Genomic DNA, 19,263 nt, shown 5'->3' with positions numbered 1-19,263 from the left:
TGGACGCGGACATGCATCCGTTTGGGGTCTAGCGGTGGAGTTGGCCTAAAATAATTGTTATTTTTTGCAAATATTTTTTTTAAATATGTTTGTGCACACGTGTGTGGAACTGTGGATATATGGTTAGAGCATCTCCACCCATCCCAGGAAGGCCCCCCAAGCACTCTTTTTACGCCGGCAGCAAAAAATGCTCCCAGTTAGGCCCCCACGACCACGTTTTTTGCCGGATTTGGGCAAAAACGGCGCCGGCGACCGCAACCAAAACCCAGGCTCCCGGGGGCACTTGGGACGCCCGGCGATACTTTATGCATGCAGATACCCCACCAGTCAGCCTCTCTCTCCTCCTTCTCTCCTCCTTTTTTGCTAGCCCATCACTTGCATGCAGAAAAAATCAATCTCCTCTCTCTCTCCGCACGAAGCCGCGCTGCGCCGCGCTCGCCTCCTCGCCGCCGTCTCGTTGCTGGCCGCCGCGCTCCCTCGCCCTGGCCGAAGAGCGCGTATTGTCGGCGTCCACGGCAGCAAGTCGCCGGAGCCGACGTCGGTGCTGTACAACCGGAGCCCGAGCCCTTCGACCCCTCCTTCCTGCCCCCGCCCCCTCTCCACCCGCCGGAGGAGGCCGCCTTCTCGCTCCCGCAGCTCCCGTCGCAGCTCTCCGTCCCGGCACCGCAGCCGCAGCTCTCCGTTTCCCGTCTCCACCGCACCAGGCGCCGTCGGGGGAGGAGATGGAGATCTGGAGCCCCAGGCGGCGGTAGACGAGCTCCTCGAGGCGGCGCGCGCGAGATATTGGTCAATCACCGGCTCCCCTCGTCGCCCGCCCCGCCGGGGCACCCTCCCCTGCTCCGCGCCGCCGCGCTGCTGCAGCGCCTCCTCCCGCCCGCGGCCAGCAGCTCCGTCGTCTCGCCGCTCGCCGTCGCGCTCAAGCTCGCTGCACACAAGGGCCGCGCTGGTCCTGCTCCTGCCGCGGCCCAGGGCGGAGTGCCTGATCTCCGGCAAAGGGGATGGATTCCACGCTGCTGTCCGCGGCGGCGAGCAACGCCGTGGCGAGGGCGACGAGTAGGAGGGCCGAGGGCGGAGGCGGCGATCGGCAGGCGAGGCGAAGGCGTGCGGTGACGAGTGGATAAGTGCGTGGGGGGCCAACAAGTGGACATTTTCTCGTTCCCAGGAAAAAAATCCGCCGGCAGCCCTTCAGGAGGCGAAAAAATGCCTTCTGGGAGGCTCAACGGCTGGAGATGCTCTTAAGGTTTTGCATTTGGTCCTGTTTTCCAGCAGTGAGCAGGATAACACTGGCTTCAACTGTTCAAGTATGGGGCAACGAGTGTCGGCGAAGACAGTACACGTTTGTTTGAAAACTCGCTCGGCGTGCATGCGCTGCTTACAGCATTGTTGTACTGCACTTTTTTTTAACACAATACAGACTGAGGAAAATATCCAGTGCTCCGGCCCCTGGTATGCTACGCTGCTCCAGAACCACTTGGTGCATTAGATCTGAGTGTAAGGCTAGGATCAATTCATTAACCCTTTTACATATGCCCCTGGAACATTTTGCTTCTTGCCCCCTGAAAGCAGTAGGTCTTCACAAAATTAGGTTTATGAACTGAAAATTGTTGTCTGAACCACGGTTTGCCACATACATGACTGCATATCAAGACCAAGAATGAACAGATTTTAAACGAAGCAAATAAAATCTCTACAATCAAAACAAATCATCCTGATTTCATTCAACTCAGGGTTAAGGAACAAGACTTTGCAAAACAAAAAAATTTCACAGTAGTAGTAACACCTTTAGGAAGCATGTTGTCTAGTAAAGCTAACAACATACATACATACCAGATTGATAAAACACAACACAAGGTTGTCCATAGAATCGCACATATATGTAACAGCAACTCGAGCTCCTGTTTGCTGAACTAAACATGGGTACTCCTATACCTGAAAGGCACATGTTGCCTCTAATATTACATTACTCTTGTCAACTGCAAATACAGATGATTTTCCTTGATCTCACAACTACAATACCAAAAGGATCGTGTTTGTGCTCCAGAATCGCAGCCAGCCATCTGGTTGTTTTGCACATCGTCTGTGAAGCCAACACCTTCCACACCCAAATGGATTTTTCCAGATGCTACAAGGAAGCACGCCATCGGTTCAAACATCATGCTTCCCCAAAGAGTAGACTGCATAAGCAATGGTTTATCCTGCATCCTGAAACATGTCGAAATTATTATGACCTGGTTACCTGAAAAGCAAATACATCCCTAGCAAAACAATGTAGTTGCAAAGTTGTGCATCATCTCGTGAAACTTCTTACTGAAGGAACAACAACATATACCTTCACAAAAATGGGTGGTCTGAGACACTGTCATCTTTGTCTTGGAATTAACATAGGCCTTAATATATACTAGCACTTCGGTTCGTCATGGCATGAGCTTTTGGCGATTGGGACTGCTGACATTATTTTCGTGTGTGACTGCTCCAGCTTTTGATTGGCTTTAGCTTACTAATAACTTCTATTACTTGTATCGCAAGATATACATTTAGAAAACCTCTAATCAACCGTCATTGGCACAAAACATAATATCACTCTGCTGCCCTTGTTGTTTGCTCAAAAATATCTGTAATGGAACTTTTGATTTTATTATGAGTGCCAATAAAGATAGAAATAACATGGTCATTCTTGAAGACACTGTTTAATGTGATATCATTTAATTTTGAACAACGCAAGTAGGATGCAAGGGATAAAAACAGTAATCTGCTAGGATGATGCCAAATCTGGTCCCCGTTTTTAATCAATATTGTGCTGAATTGTAGAGAGGATCAGCCGCTTACCAGCCTTCGTTGCGTAGGATCCCCGTTTCCGGCGACGTGGTCGGTTCCAGCAGCGGCGGGGAGAGATTCTTCTCTGCTCCCCGTTTCCGGCGACGTGGCCTGATCTGATCCGAGCTAGTACAATTCAGCACGCGCACGGTGGTCTAATAGTCTATGCAGGATTGAGGCTAACAAAAGCAGATCAGGAATAAGCTGCGGCTGCCGGCGGCCGGTGGCGATCGAAAATCATCCATGGTGGTCGTCGGCGATGGGGAAAACTGTTTTTTACGGGGCGCTGAGAAGCAATCGAATCCAGGAGAAGACGGAATGAAGGGACCTGTCCCTAATTGCAGAATAACCAAGGTGTCTTCCGTATATTTTTGCTAGAAGGAAGTGAGGCTAGTCAATCTGTCCCTAGAGTTCAGATCCAACGAACCATACTGTCTCGGAGCATCGGAGCAGATTGTGAGCCGTATCACCAGATATGTACTCGTACAGACTGTACTACACTTATTTAATAGAGTGTTGGTTGTGTGCATCCTATGTTGCAATGTTGTAGAGGCTGAGCTATTCGTTTTTGAGAGAAAAATATAATCAATTTGAGAGTATATCTTTTTAGGTTCGAAGGGATGTTTTAAATTTACGCGAAAACTTCTGATCTACTCCTTTTTAATCATGGCAATACAGTGTACCGAATAGAGCCGTAGGCATGCCGTCGTCATCGTTCCTCCCTCGCCGGAGCCGGGCAAAACTTTTTTTTTTGTGCGAGAAACTTTCGATCTATTCATCTTCAGTCATGGCAGTATAAAAAATAAATAAAAAATACATCTAGATCTGTAGACCACCTAGCGACGACTATAAGGACTGAAGTGAGTCGAAGACGCGCCGCCGTCATTGATCCTCCCTTGCCGGAGCACGGCAAAACTTGTTGTAGTAGACAGTCGGAAAGTCATCATGCTAAGGCCACATAGGACCAGCACAGCGAACAACAACACCGCCGCCGATGAAGAGTAACATAGATCGGAAGGATCCAACCTGAAAACACATGAACGTAGACGAACAACGACCAGGTTCGAGCAAATCCACCAAGGACAGATCGGCGGGAGACACACCTCCACACGTCCACCGGTGATGCTAGTCACACCATAGGGACGGGGCCTAGATGAGGAGAACCTTATTCTATCTTCAGGGAACCGCCGCCGTTTCGTCTTCTTGAACAGGACGCAAACCCTAACAAAACACCGATGAAGAGTAGCATGGATTGAAAGGGATGTCTTTTTGTGCGATATAGCTTTTCACGGACGACCCACATATGCTCTCACTGCCCCGTGTACGTCGCGCTGTATGGCTATTAGACGTAAGATGGCTCACTAAGTCCAATTTATATGAAAATAAGGAGGCGATCATATTTCTTGTGTTCCATCAAAAAACGGAGGAGAAGAAAGTTTGACAAACAAGAGAGGGAGAAAGGAGAGGAACAATCTATCGGAGAAATGGTGCCACCTTCTAGATCCAAAATAATAAAGCGGCCCATCACATGCATGCATGAACAGCACACTAGGTAGGCAAGTCTTTAGATCGGGTCTGCATATGATATAAATCCCTAGTGGACGGGTGCAGGTAGTATCCACGGTGCAATTAACGTACGATCCCGCGGCCATGCCGGATCCAGAGTGGTGGAGAGCGCTATAGCGAACAGACGGACGTGGGGGAACAGTCAAACATGCACACACGCATGAATGCTTGCAGCTAGCTAGGGCGGCGAGTTGGGATCTCGATCGAGCTAGCGCGGTCGATCCGACCATCCTTGCAAGTGTTGATGTTGCCCCACTGGTCCTGACCCCGGCCGCCTCATCGCGCAAGTTGGGACAATGGAGCTCTCGTCCCATTGGGTCACGCGCGTGCCCGATCGCCCCATGAATTATTACTTTGCTTGGTTTTGAAACGGAACACGTAGAACCATCGTTTGGCCACGGCGAAAAGAGTAGAACGTGTCCATGTTATGGTTTACAAAAATGAGCACTCACCCACCGCTCTTTTTACGATTGCTGGCGTGTTCGGTAGTAGCTCGTCTAGGCAATGGAGTCGATCGGCAATGTTCCGCATTAAAAAGAACGATGGGATGGATCCACGGGCAAGTGGGCTTTCCAAACTGTAAGGTCCTTAATTATGTCCCCATTGCACTTTAAGAATGTTACCTACTCATGGCCCGGTGATGAGGGAGAGGATTTGTGGCACGTAGGTGCTAGCAGGTGCTTTTTCTTTCGGTTCCTGATTTTTAATTTTTTTATATCTTTAAATAAAAAGTCCAAATTAAGATATGTCTTCATATTCATGTTTCTCGTGACGAGACCTTTCAAAATAAGACCCGTTTCAAATATGTTTTGACGAGGTTTTCAATTTTATTAAGTTTCAACTCTTGTAACTTGATACAGCGACCGACAAAATCTTGTAAGTTTAAAAAATTAGAACTTCAAACTTACTATGTACTTGTGTGGGATCTAACCACTTTACGGATCACGAGGCAATCGAACAGCCGGTAGGGATAGGGAGGTGCTTGCTCCACCTGCGTGCCCCTCCGTATTTCCATCCGACATGAAATGACATGAAGCGACCGTAAACAAGTTGCTTGTGCTCGTGCTCGTACTGAGGAGTATCATGTACTCCCACCTTCATAAATATAAGATGTTTTAAAAAAATCTTCTAAACTGGATATATGTAGACATGTTTTAGTCTGTTTGTTCACTCATTCCATTCTATATGTAGTCCATATTAAAATATCCAAGACATCTTATATTTGTGAACCGAGGAAGTATCATGCATGTAATACCGTAGCAGATAGTATCATAGCTTAGTATTTTAGACAACTTCATTCATTAACATGCATAACACATATCAAACATTTTCTTTTTTTATTTAGTGGTATGACACCTAACAAAATTGTCTAGTTGATATGCGTGATACTACTTGCTATGGAACATTCAGTACGGAAGTTTTAGGAGCGTATGCACTTGGAGTTGCATCTACAAGACCGACTGTTGCAGTACGTTTGATTGCACGAATTTAATGGAGTGAAATGTTGACCGGCCATTTTTTCCAAGAACACACAAGAGAATTGTGTGTGATTGCATTGAAGAGAGTACTGTTTAGGAGTATTGTTCAGTAACAGTAACAAGAGACGCCAGGCCATCTTTTCCCCTAGAAACACGACTAACACATCAAACTAGTGAAGGAGGCATGAGGCGTGTCTTGTTCACCACCGACTGCCGATCATTGAAGCTAGCACTGTGTTCAGACACCTGGGACCGTGCTCCTCTTGGTACTCTTTTCCGTGAAGCTAAATTCCAGTTGCAAATGAGATTCATAGAATACAAGGTAGATGCTTGTCCTCGCCAATGTAATGTACCAGCGCACTTGTTAGCTGGTTATGGTTCAAGGGCAATGATCAATGGCCAACGTTTGTGGCTGTCTGATCTCCCCCTAGATGTATCTGGTGTTGTGGCCGGCGATATTGCCGCGACCACTAGTTAATGAAACGCATAGTGTTCCTTGTCAAAAAGAAAAAAAAACAAGTGAAGGAGGTCTTCACTAGTCAATTTTTTTTTCAACACTGATCGTAAGCTTCTCAAGAGCACACAAAAGAATTACATGTGACTGCATTAAGGAGACTGTTTAGTAACAAGAGACGCCCTTATAAGTAGAGCACATGAAATTGACAACAAAGGCCGACCACTTAGAGCATCTTCAGCCGTTCGGCCCCCAAGGGTTTGAAATAGTGCTGCCTGTGGGCGCACTGGCGGAAAAATCAGCGTGGGGGGGGGGGGGGGGAGGGGGGCTCAGGTTCCCAGCCGGCCCTCCAAGGTCGCCCCCAGCCGCCGATTTCGGTCCATTTTCGACGCAAATTGGCCCAATTTTGGCCCATATTCGGCGTGCTTCGGCACAAATTCAGCAGAAGCTGTTTTTATCACATAGTTCATCACAAAAATTAGTACAAATCAAATAGTTCAACAAATCAATACAAATCAAATAGTTCAACAAATAAAAACTCATATTTCATCACACGTCGAGCTAGGCATTGCCCTTAAGCCTCCATAGGTGCTTCACCGGATCGTGCTGCAGTTGTTGATGCACCTGTGGGTCTCGGATCTCCTGACACATGTTGAGTAAGGCAGTCCAGGTTGCCGGTAGCTGGTGGTCAACTTGGGCAAGAGGACCCTGCCTATAATATGGTTCAATGTCAAACACTGAGTCTTCCTGCTCGCTCTCAATGATCAGTTCTGCAAGATGATGCAACAAGTCATTGTTGGAAACGTTGCATGGAAAACAAAAAAAATTCTATGCACAGACAAGATCTATCCATGGAGATGCATAGCAACGAGAGAGGGGAGTGTGTCTACGTACCCTCGTAGACCGTAAGCGGAAGCGTTTGAAAACGCGGTTGATGTAGTCGAACTTCTTCGTATTCCAACCGATCGAGCACCGAACGTACGGCACCTCCGCGTTCAGCACACTTTCAGCTCGATGACGTCCTCCGCCTTCTTGATCTAGCAAGACGGCGAGGTAGTGGATGAGTTCCAGCAGCACGACGACGTGGTGACGGTGATGGTGAAGCTATCTCCGCAGGGCTTCGCCTAAGCATGATACGTCTCTAACGTATCTCTAATTTTTGATTGTTCTATGCTATTATATTATCTGTTTTGGATGTTTTATATGCATTAATATGCTATTTTATATGATTTTTGGGACTAACCTACTAACCTAGAGCCCAGTGCCAGTTCCTGTTTTTTTCCTTGTTTTAGAGTTTCGCAGAAAAGGAATACCAAACGGAATAAAACTTTCGCGATGATTTTTCTTGGACCAGAAGACACCCAGGAGACTTGGAGTGCAAGTCAGAAGAGCCACGAGGCGGCCATAAGGGTGGAGGACGCGCCCAGGGGGGTAGAGCGCGCCCCCAACCTTGTGGGCTCCTCGGTGACCCCCTGACCTAGATCTTCCTCCTATATATTCTCAAATATTCCAAAAACTTCCAGGGGAGCCACGAAACCACTTTTCCACCACCACAACCTTCTGTACCCGTGAGATCCCATCTAGGGGCCTTTTCCGGCGTCCTGCCGGAGGGGGATTCGATCACGGAGGGCTTCTACATCAACACCATTGCCTCTTCGATGAAGCGTGAGTAGTTTACCACAGACCTACGGGTCCATAGCTAGATGGTTCTCTCTCTCTCTCTCTCTCTCTGATTCTGAATACAAAGTTCTCCTCGATGTTCTTGGAGATCTATTCGATGTAATACTCTTTTGCGGCGTGTCTGCCGAGATTCGATGAATTGTGGATTTATGATCAGCTCATCTATGAATATTATTTGAATCTTCTCTGAATTCTTATATGCATGATTTGATATCTTTGCTCTTCGAACTATCGATTTGGTTTGGCCAACTAGATTGGTTTTTCTTGCAATGGGAGAAGTGCTTAGCTTTGGGTTCAATCTTGCGGTGCTCGATCCTAGTGGCAGAAGGGGAAATGACACGTATTGTATTGTTGCCATCGAGGATAACAAGATGGGGTTTTCATCATATTGCTTAAGTTTATCCCGCTACATCATGTCATCTTACTTAATGCGTTACTCTGTTCTTATGAACTTAATACTCTAGATGCAGAAAGGAGTCGGTCGATGTGTGGAGTAATAGTAGTAGATGCAGAATCGTTTCGGTCTACTTGATACTGACGTGATGCCTATATTCATGATCATTGCCTTAGGTATCGTCATAATTATGCGCTTTTCTATTAGTTGCTCGGCAGTAATTTGTTCACCCACCGTAATAATTTCTATCTTGAGAAAAGCCTCTAGTGAAACTTATGGCCCCCGGGTCTATTTTCCATCATATAAGTTTTCGATCTACAATTTCAGTTTCCTATTTACTTTCTTTGCAATCTTTTACTTTCCATTCCATAAACCAAAAATACCAAAAATATTACTTTACTATTTATCCATCCCTATCAGATCTCACGTTGCGAATAACTGTGAAGGGATTGACAACCCCTTTATTGCGTTGGGTGCAAGTTGGTGTTTGTTTGTGCAGGTATTCGGTGGCTTGCGCATTGTCTCCTACTGGATTGATACCTTGGTTCTCAAAAACTGAGGGAAATACTTACTCTACTTTGCTGCATCACCCTTTCCTCTTCAAGGGAAAAACCAAGGCAAACTCAAGAGTTAGCAGGAAGAATTTCTGGCGCCGTTGCCGGGGAGATCTATGCCAAGCCGAGATATACCAAGTACCCATCATAAACTCTCATCCCTCGCATTGCATTATTCGCCATTTGCCTCTCGTTTTCCTCTCCCCCACTTCTAAAATGATTTTCAAAAACATTCGCCTTTTCTTTGCCCCTCTTCCGGTCGTCTTCTTCGCTTGCTTTTTGTGTGCTCGTGTGTTGGATTGCTTGCTTTGTCACAATGGCTCAAGATAATACCAAATTGTGTGACTTTTCCAACACCAATAATAAAGTACTCCGATTGCTCCCGAAGCTAATGCGGAATCTTGTGAAATTAATACCGCTTTGCTGAATCTTGTTATGAAAGATCAATTTTCCGGCCTTCCCAATGAAGATACCGCATCCCATCTTAATAATTTTGTTGATTTGTGTGATATGCAAAAGAAAAAAGATGTGGATAATGATATTGTTAAACTGAAACTATTTCCATTCTCACTTCGAGATCGTGCTAAAACTTGGTTTTCATCTTTGCCTAAAAATAGTATTGATTCATGGAACAAGTGTAAAGATGCTTTTATTTCCAGGTATTTTCCTCCCGCTAAGATCACCTCCTTTAGGAATGATATTATGAATTTTAAGCAACTTGATCATGAACATGTTGCAGAATCTTGGGAGAGGATGAAATTGATGATACGAAATTGCCCTACTCATGGTTTGAATTTGTGGATGATTATACAAAACTTTTATGCCGGATTGAATTTTGCTTCCAGAAATCTTTTATATTCGGCCGCGGGAGGCACTTTTATGGAATTACTTTAGGAGAAGCTACTAAACTCCTAGATAACATTATGGTTAATTATTCTCAATGGCATACCGAAAGATCTTCCACTAGTAAAAAGGTGCATGCAATTGAAGAGATTAATGTTTTGAGTGGAAAGATGGATGAGCTTATGAAATTATTTGCTAGTAAGAGTGCTCCTATTGATCCTAATGATATGACTTTGTCTACTTTGATTGAAAACAATAATGAATCTATAGATAAGAATTTTGTTGGTAGGAACAATTTTGGTAATAACTTGTATAGAGGCAATTTTAATCCTAGGGCGTTTCCTAGTAATTCCTCTAATAATTATGGTAATTCCTCCAACAATTCTTATGGAAATTATAATAAGACGCCCTCTGATTTTGATAATAGTGTTAAAGAATTTATAAGTTCGCAAAAGAATTTCAATGCTTAATTGAAGAAAAATTGCTTAAGATTGATGATTTGGCTAGGAACGTGGATATAATTTCTCTTATGGATTGCATACCAAAGATGATAACACTTAGATCTATTCATGCTTTATGCCTAGCTAAGGGCGTTAAACAAATAGCGCTTGTTGGGAGGCAACCCAACTTTATTTTTGTTCTTGCTTTTTAGGTTCTGTTTTGTTTTTAATAATTCATCTAGCCTCTGGTTAGATGTGGTTTTGTGTTTTAATTAGTGTTTGTGCCAAGTAATACCTTTGGGATAGCTCACGGTGATAGTTGATTTGATCTTGCTGAAAAATAGAAACTTTTGGCTCAGTCCCAGAATTATTAAAAATCACAGGAGCGTGATAAATATTGATTCTTTTTTGCAAAATATTAATAAACGAATTGCTTAGGTCGTCCTAATTTTTTTAGAATTTTTGGAGTTACAGAAGTATTCGAAATATCCAGATTGCTACAGGCTGTTCTGTTTTTGACATATTTTATTTTTCGCGTGTTGTTTACTTATTTTGATGAATCTATGCCTAGTATCGGGGGGGGGGGTATGAACCATGGAAAAGTTGGAATACAGTGGATATTACACCAATACAAATAAAGAATGAGTTCACAACAGTACCAAAAGTGGTGATTTATTTTCTTATACTAACTGAGCTTAAGAGATTTCTGTTGAGTTTTGTGTTGTGAAGTTTTCAAGTTTTGGGTAAGGATTTGATGGACTATGGAATAAGGAGTGGCAAGAGCCTAAGCTTGGGGATTCCCAAGGCACCCCAAGGTAATATTCAAGGACAACCAAGAGCCTAAGCTTGGGGATGCCCCGGAAGGCATCCCCTCTTTCGTCTTCGTCTATCGGTAACTTTACTTGAGGCTATATTTTTATTCACCACATGATATGTGTTCTGCTTGGAGCGTCTTGTATGATATGAGTCTTTGCTTTTTAGTTTGCCACAATCATCCTTGCTGTACACACCTTTTGAGAGAGACACACATGAATCGTGATTTATTAGAATACGCTATGTGCTTCACTTATATCTTTTGAGCTAGGCAAATTTGCTCTAGTGCTTCACTTATATCTTTTTAGAGCACGGCGGTGGTTTTATTTTATAGAAATTGATGAAATCTCGTACTTCACTTATATTATTTTGGGAGTCTCTAAACAGCATGGTAATTTTCTTTGGTTATAAAATTAGTCCTAATATGATAGGCATCCAAGAGAGATATAATAAAAAGTTTCATATAAAGTGCATTGAATACTATGAGAAGTTTGATTCCTTATGATTGTTTTGAGATATGAAGATGGTGATATTAGAGTCATGCTAGTAAGTAATTATGAATTTGAGAAATCCTTGTGTTAAAGTTTGTGAGTCCCGTAGCATGCACGTATTGTGAACCGTTATGTGATGAAGTCGGAGCATGATTTATTTATTGATTGTCTTCCTTATGAGTGGCGGTCGGGGACGAGCGATGGTCTTTTCCTACCAATCTATCCCCCTAGGAGCATGCACGTAGTACTTTGTTTCGATGACTAATAGATTTTTGCAATAAGTATGCGAGTTCTTTATGACTAATATTGAGTCCATGTATTATACGCACTCTCACCTCTCCGCCATTGCTAGCCTTTCTTGTACCACGCAACTTTCGCCGGTACCATAAACCCACCACATACCTTCCTCAAAACAGCCACCATACCTACCTATTATGGCATTTTCATAGTCATTCCGAGATATATTGCCATGCAACTTTCCACCGTTCCGTTTATTATGACACGCTCCATCATTGTCATATTGCTTTGCATGACACTACTGCAGGATACTTCTAACGCGACACTACGATCAGAGACCCTTTGACGAAACTGTGTGCGATGCAATAATCACAAACGGTGGTGTAAAAAACCATCAAAAAAGGTGCAAAACGTTTGCGATGGCGGAGCCATCAAACACGGTTCAGATTTTAGTTGCGTGTGCGATGCAGGGCACGCGGTTAATCCATTTGAACGGTTTGCAAGAGGAAAAACAACAGAAACAGGCAGCCCTATCAATGTGTGTGCGATATACGGCATACGGTTCACTCGGGCGAACTGTTTTCTATTAGGGAACACTACAGAAACAGTTCAACTTAACAAGATGTGTGCGATATGCGGCATACAGTTGACATGGATGAACTGTTCGCGATGAGCCAAAAGAACACAAACGAGTCATGTAAACAAGATGTGTGTGATATGTGGCAAACAGCCGACTCGGATGAACTGTTTGCGATGAGAAATTACAACACGGACGGTTAATACAGTTAGTTTGTGTGCGATTCTGTGTGTACAAAAAACTTTGAAAAATGCAAACTTGTTGCTCGCGATGGCTAGGAGTATCGCACACGATGTGTCTGCGAGTACTCGTGTGCAATGATTAGTAAGTTACCCATACGTTTGCTTATGTTAACTTGTGTGTGAATTTGCAATATGGACAATTAATATGCAAATGCCTTCTGGACATCGGGCACACGCTTAAACTCAATGAACTGTGTACGATACTAATACTTTCTATGAAAATTTAAGAACTTGGGTAACATCATTTGAGTAACATATATATAGTGGTTACACTATTCGACAAAAGGAGGATCTTTGTAACACAGTTTTGACAACCATATGGTCCATATCTACATACTTAACATAGTAACAACTATCACATTTTAAGAGGCTAAGGGCCAACAACCATATGGTCCATATCTACATACTTAACATAGTAATAGCTAGCACATTTTAAGAGGCCGAGGGCTCCCTAAAGTCATCCGGAATGGTGAGATAGAACTTCGTTTCCGACTGGCCACAATCACACTTGCCCGATTTGTTCTCGCACTGTGGACACATGAATGAACACCCACGACCAGCTAGAACAAAAATGATTCCACGGCGATTTCCGCCGGTTGATTAACAGTGACGGGCGGACTGCGATAAGAGATGAGTGAATATTTCGCTAAGTTGATTACCTTCTTCATGAGAAAAATCCCCGGCCCAATCCCGCAGAAAACCCCAGTCGACCGGAGTCTAGAATGTTGGTGCAGATAGGCGGCAGAAAGCAGTAGGGGCGAAATCCCGTGCCGTTTGGAGCACGACCTACGCCCGCTGACAACAGCCGTCGAGCTTAGGGTGGTTGCCACGATAGAAGTTGATGAGGTGCAGAGTTGCGAAGGAGTCCGCGGCGAGTGGGTGGGGACGAAGTGGGCGAGGGTTTTCTTTTTTACTTTTGCATGTGTGAGTGAACACACACGGTTCGCAGAGGCGACGAAGATGACTCGTGTGCGATAGTAAATCACCGAGATTGAATGGGAATCCAAATTTCCTTTGTCCTTCATCCATGAGTTTTTTCTACGATGAACATAAACCCTGCTAATCATCGTGTTCAAATTTGACACTTTTCCGGGTTCATTTACAATATTTAGGGGATTATGTGCATTTTGTAGGCATTAATGCACATAATTCAAATTCAAACAATTGGTGCTTGAAAAGATGCACAAGAACGGTCTAGAAAAACCATACTCGTGGTATTTAGTAAATTCTCAAGCCTTTTACAAGGAATGGGCAGATATATCAAGGGAATACGTGGCAATAGTCAACCACAAACGCGTCATTTACTGGGTTATCAACTACAGAACAATGAAATACGTGCTTGAAAAACATGACGCCTGACATGGTGCCATGGTATGGCCTCACCGTGCCCTGGTTAAAATTTGAGAAGGTTTGATTTATGTCGTCATGCATGCCCTTCATAAACCAAACCATCACCGAGGAAGTTCAATGCTTTCGAGAGGTAAATCATCAAGATTGAAGGGGAATCCAAATTTCTGTCCTAGTTTGTCATTCAGTTTTTTTCCAACGATCAACATACCGCCTCAAATGCAACGTGTTCAAATTTGACATCTTTCCGGGTTCATTTACCATATTTAGGGGATTATGTGCATTTTCTAGGCATTAATTGTGCACATAATGCAAATTCGAACAATCAATGCATGAAAAGGTGCACAAGAACGGTCTGGAAAACCATGCTTGTGCTATTTAGTACATTCTCATGCCTTTTACAAGGAATGGGCAGATACAAGGAAATGTGTGGCAATAGTCAACCATAAATGCGTCATTTAGTGGGTTAACAACTATACAAAAATGAAATACATGCTTGGAAAACATGACGCTTGGTGTGGTGCCATGGTATGGCCTCATTGTGCCTTGGTAAAAATTTGAGAATGTTTTCCTTATGTCGTCATGCACGCCTCTCATAAATCGAACCATCACCGAGGAAGTTTCATGGTTTCAAGGGGGAAATTACCAAGATTGAAGGGGGATCCAAATTTCCTTTGTCCTTTGTCCATGAGTTTTTTTCTACGGTGAACATACACCCTGCAAATCACCGTGTTCAAATTTGTCACTTTTCCGGGTTCATTTGCCATATTTAGGGGATTATGTGCCTTTCCTAGGCATTAATGCACATAATTCAAGTTCAAACAATCGGTGCATGAAAGGGTGCACAAGAATGGCCTGGAAATCCATGCTCATGCCATTTAGTAAATTCTCATGCCTTTTACAAGGAATGGACAGATATTTCGATGAAATGTGTGGCAATAGTCAACCACAAATGTTTGTTTATTGGGTTTTCAACTATAGAAAACATGAAATAAATGCTTGAAAAACATGACGCCTGCCCTGGTGCCATGGTATGACCTCACCATGCCCTGGTAAAAATTTGAGAAGGTTTGGCTTATGTCGTCATGCACGCCCTTCATAAATCGAACCATCACCGAGGAAGTTCCATCCTTTCGAGAGGGAAATCACTAAGATTGAAGGGGAATCCAAATTTCCGTCCTAGTTTGTCATTCAGTATTTTTTCCAATGGTCAAAATACCACCTCAAATGCAACGTGTTCAAATTTGACATTTTCCGGGCTCATTTACCATATTTATGGGATTATGTGCATTTTCTAGGCATTAATGCACATAATTCAGATTCGAACAATCGGTGCATGAAAAGGTGCAAAAGAATGGTCTGGAAAACCATGCTCGTGTTATTTAGTACATTCTCATGCCTTTTACAAGGAATGGGCAGATATTTCAAGGAAATGTGTGGCCATAGTCAACCATAAACACATCGTTTACTGGGTTAACAACTATACAGAAAATGAAATACATGGTTGGAAAACATGACGCCTAGCGTGGTGCCATGGTATGGCCTCACCGTGCCCTGGTAAAAATTCGAGAATGTTTTCCTTATGTCGTGATGCACGCCTTTCATAAATCGAACCATCACCGAGGAAGTTTCATGGTTTCGAGGGGGAAATCACCAAGATTGAAGGGGGATCCAAATTTCCTTTGTCCTTTGTCGGTGCATGAAAGGGTGCACAAGAATGGCCTGGAAAACCATGCTCGTGCAATTTAGTAAATTATCATGCCTTTTACAAGGAACGGACAGATATTTCAATGAAATGTGTGGAAATAGTCAACCACAAATGTTTGTTTATTGGGTTTTCAACTATAGAAAAAATGAAATAAATGCTTGAAAAACATGATGACTGGCATGGTGTGCCATGGTATGACCTCACCATGCCCTGGTAAAAATTTGAGAAGGTTTGGCTTATGTCGTCATGCACGCCCTTCATAAATCGAACCATCACCAAAGAAGTTCCATGCTTTCGAGAGGGAAATCACCAAGATTGTGTAGGAGATATGCCCTAGAGGCAATAATAAATGATATTATTTATCTCCAAGTTCATAATTATGTTTATGTTCCATGCTATAACTGTTATGGTTCTCGAGTCTGCAATAACACGAGGCTCGGAGGAAGACTCATATGCACGTGTGGAATAATAAACGGTAAGAAGTATTCTTAGTCTGGCCTCTAAGACTAGCTCAAGTGTTGCATGATGGTTCTGTTTTCCTGACCATGTGCATGTCAATGCCAGCAACTTTGAGGGCACAATGTTAAGAGAACATTTGTGGTGAATCGACCCGGATTGATGTTATGCTATGAGATACATTCGTCACAAGTTAATGGTTTATAACACAAAGATAGTTAATGTTTGCATAATTCCTTAGACCATGAGAGTATCGAGTTTCTTCATGCTTGCTTCATGAACTTTGGGGTTTGTTAAACGTCATCCGTAACTGGATGGCTATTACGGCGGCTTACGGGTTCATGGGAAAGTATGTTAAGTAACTTGATAGCTCGAGATTGGGATTTGCTCCTCCGACGATGGAGAGATATACTCGGGCCCACTCGGTGTTACGGTATCCATCATCGTCTGGCCAAAGACTTTGTGATTTGATCACGGGGATGCCGGAACACGAAACGAGAAAAGAGAACAAAACCGGTAACGAGGTAACTTGCATAGTGGACAAAGTGTTGGCCCACGGGGATGCAATAAATCTCACCTCAGGTGTTTGTGATATATCGTGAAGCAACAGGAATAGCTCACCTCAACTGGAGGTTCACTCGAATATTCATTCGTGTGGGTATAGGGGTCAATATGGGTGTCCACGGCTCCGATGTTGATCATTGATCGGAAGGGGTTCCAGGTCATGTCTATACTTCACCGAACCTATAGGGTCACACGCTTAAGGGTCATCTATCTGCTGAATACTAGACAGGGAGTCTGGGAGAAAATTACCGAAAAAGTTTCGGACACCGAAAAGTTTCGGACAGCGGAATCGTACCGCAGAGAGAGGTCACCGGATGAGTTTCGGTGAAACCGAAAAAGTTGTTTCGGGGTATGCCATTAAGTCAAAATGGTTTCGGCACATGCCTGATAATTCTTGGAGGGTGCCAGAATCATTCTGGAAACTTTTTGGAATTTTCAGAAATAAAAACCGAAAATGTTTCGGAGCTGCCGGTACCGCTTTGGCTGTTTTTCGCAGATGAAATTCACTAATCTGAAATTGTTTCAGAACGAATCCAAAATCATTTTAGTGGGTACTGGAATTATTCTAAGACCCACAGAAATATTTTCGGATTTAGTGGACGCGAAAAATTGTCTTCATGAATAGTGAAAACGCATTCTTGTTTGCTTTTCGCAGATGAAAATCACTAAACCGAAATTGTTTCGGAACGCGTTGAAAATTATTTTAGTGGGTACTGGAAATGTTCTGAGCCCACATAAATATTTTCAGTTCGAACGGACGCTGAAAAATGTCGTCATGAATAGTGAAAGTGCTTTTTGCTTGGCTTCTTGGAGAAGCCACCTTGAGGGCCTTTTTGGTATTTCCCCCCTTGGCTTCTTGGAGAAGCCACCCTTGGGCTTGGCCTATAAATAGGGGTGGAGGGGGCTGCCTAAAGGATGATCCCTTGCTCTCATACACATGCCATGCATTATCTGGCTTCTTCTCTCCCTCCCACGAAAAGAGTTTCGTAGAGTCGTAAGGCTGTCTGGGTTCCGGCAGGAACTAGTTCTGGACGGCGAAGCCCTGCCGGATAGATGACACCGTATGTGTGCAACTCTGAAAAGAGATCGTAGTTTCGGTCTTAGTTCGTGAGTGCCTCCCGAAGGGCTGTCTGTGTGACCGTTCGAGTTTCGAAGGTCGTCCCGAAGGGCTGTCCGAGTGACCGTCCGAGTTTCGAAGGTCCTCCCGAAGGGCTGTCCGCGACACCGTCCGGGGGGCTATTCGACCGCCTCCCGGAGGGTTGTCTGAGGAGCAGATGAGGGTATACATCCTCGCGGTTGGGAGGTTGTAAATCCTACCTGCGGGGATCTGCACCGCCGATCGTCATCGACTCTACTTCCCGCTGCCCTACGAGTCGGTAACGAAAAAGATCAAACCTTGTATGCAGTCTCCATAGTGGTCCTGGGCCGGTGCGTAGGTCGGAATTTTTTTGTTTTCTGCTGCGTTCCCCTACAGTGGCATCATGAGCCGTGCTATGCGTAGATGCGGGTTGCGATCTAGAATACATAGAGATGTATGGGTATTGCATAATATAATTTTGGAGTGGATGAGATCTATTGCTGAAAATTATTTATGCGGGTGATAGATGAAATCTGTTACCCGACGTTCTTGTTGCTTCCCTAGAATTTGCGTTTGCTCAATCTCGAGACAGCATGGTGGAATTTGACAAAGTTCTGGCAATCCGTGATCCTGATTGATCATGGAAGTGCTATCAGTTCTTTGGGTTCTCCCGTAGTCAAAAGAAAGATGAAATTCGCAGATGAAAGGGCATTGCGGATATGATCTGCACGGGGGTCATGCGTATGACGAAGTTTAGTATGGGGCTCGGGATTTAATTATCCCGTGTTTCATACACCCCGAGATGTTAATCTAGCAACCTGAATAATCATACTTGATGATAAAATGTTGGTAGCTGCGGTTTAAGTCAAAACCTTAGAAGCCACGTAAAATAAATTTTGCATAAACCGATTAGAGGCGTCTAACTTGGTTTTGCAGGATGTGCATGTGATGTGGTATGGCAGTGCTCATACTAATTCGATTATGTATGAGATGACTATATGATGTAATTTGATTAACATGACCTGCGTGTCATGATTCGGCATGATGGCTGGAGCCATATGATTGCACTTTAATGACCTGCGTGTCAACCTTGTTGTAATGCATTATTTTGTTAGCTATAGAGATAGCAATATTATCTGGTGCATTGACAAGGTGGTGGCAATCTTCGCGAAGGTGAACACCGACGCGAATGCCGAAGACGAAGAAATGAAATACTTCTCCGTCAGAAAGGGCTATACCATATCATGCTATTATGAATTGCCTGAGATGTTTATCCCTTATGATGCACCCTTCTTGATTGCACGGTAGTCGCTTTTATTAGGGTGATCTCTCACTTAAAATATCAAGTAGTTAGTGTTCTCCCAAGTGTAGCACCGTCACGGCACCTATCTTTTCGGGGTGCGCCATGGATGCGTGGGTACGAACGATTAGAGAAGTGTGAGGCAGGTGAGGTCAGACCTCGCAGCAAGATCACTTGGTTGTCTTGACGTTCATGGCAGGATCGTCCTGAGCTCAGAACACATGCAT

General features: G+C 43.9%; 1 long non-coding RNA gene across 1 annotated transcript; it reads right to left on the bottom strand.

Moving 5' to 3' along the window:
* Positions 1-1,743: 1,743 nt before the first annotated feature.
* LOC123079092 (uncharacterized) lies at positions 1,744-3,240 on the bottom strand. The gene is made up of 2 exons (XR_006437841.1): positions 2,827-3,240; positions 1,744-2,202 (listed from the first exon to the last, which is right to left on the bottom strand). It is a non-coding gene; the product is annotated as an uncharacterized lncRNA (long non-coding RNA).
* Positions 3,241-19,263: the final 16,023 nt, after the last annotated feature.

This window comes from Triticum aestivum, chromosome 3D (assembly GCF_018294505.1).
Source record: "Triticum aestivum cultivar Chinese Spring chromosome 3D, IWGSC CS RefSeq v2.1, whole genome shotgun sequence".
Taxonomy (NCBI): Eukaryota; Viridiplantae; Streptophyta; class Magnoliopsida; order Poales; family Poaceae; genus Triticum; species Triticum aestivum.
The sequence above is the reverse complement of the archived record's forward strand: the minus strand, read 5'-3'. Positions and strand labels throughout refer to the sequence as shown.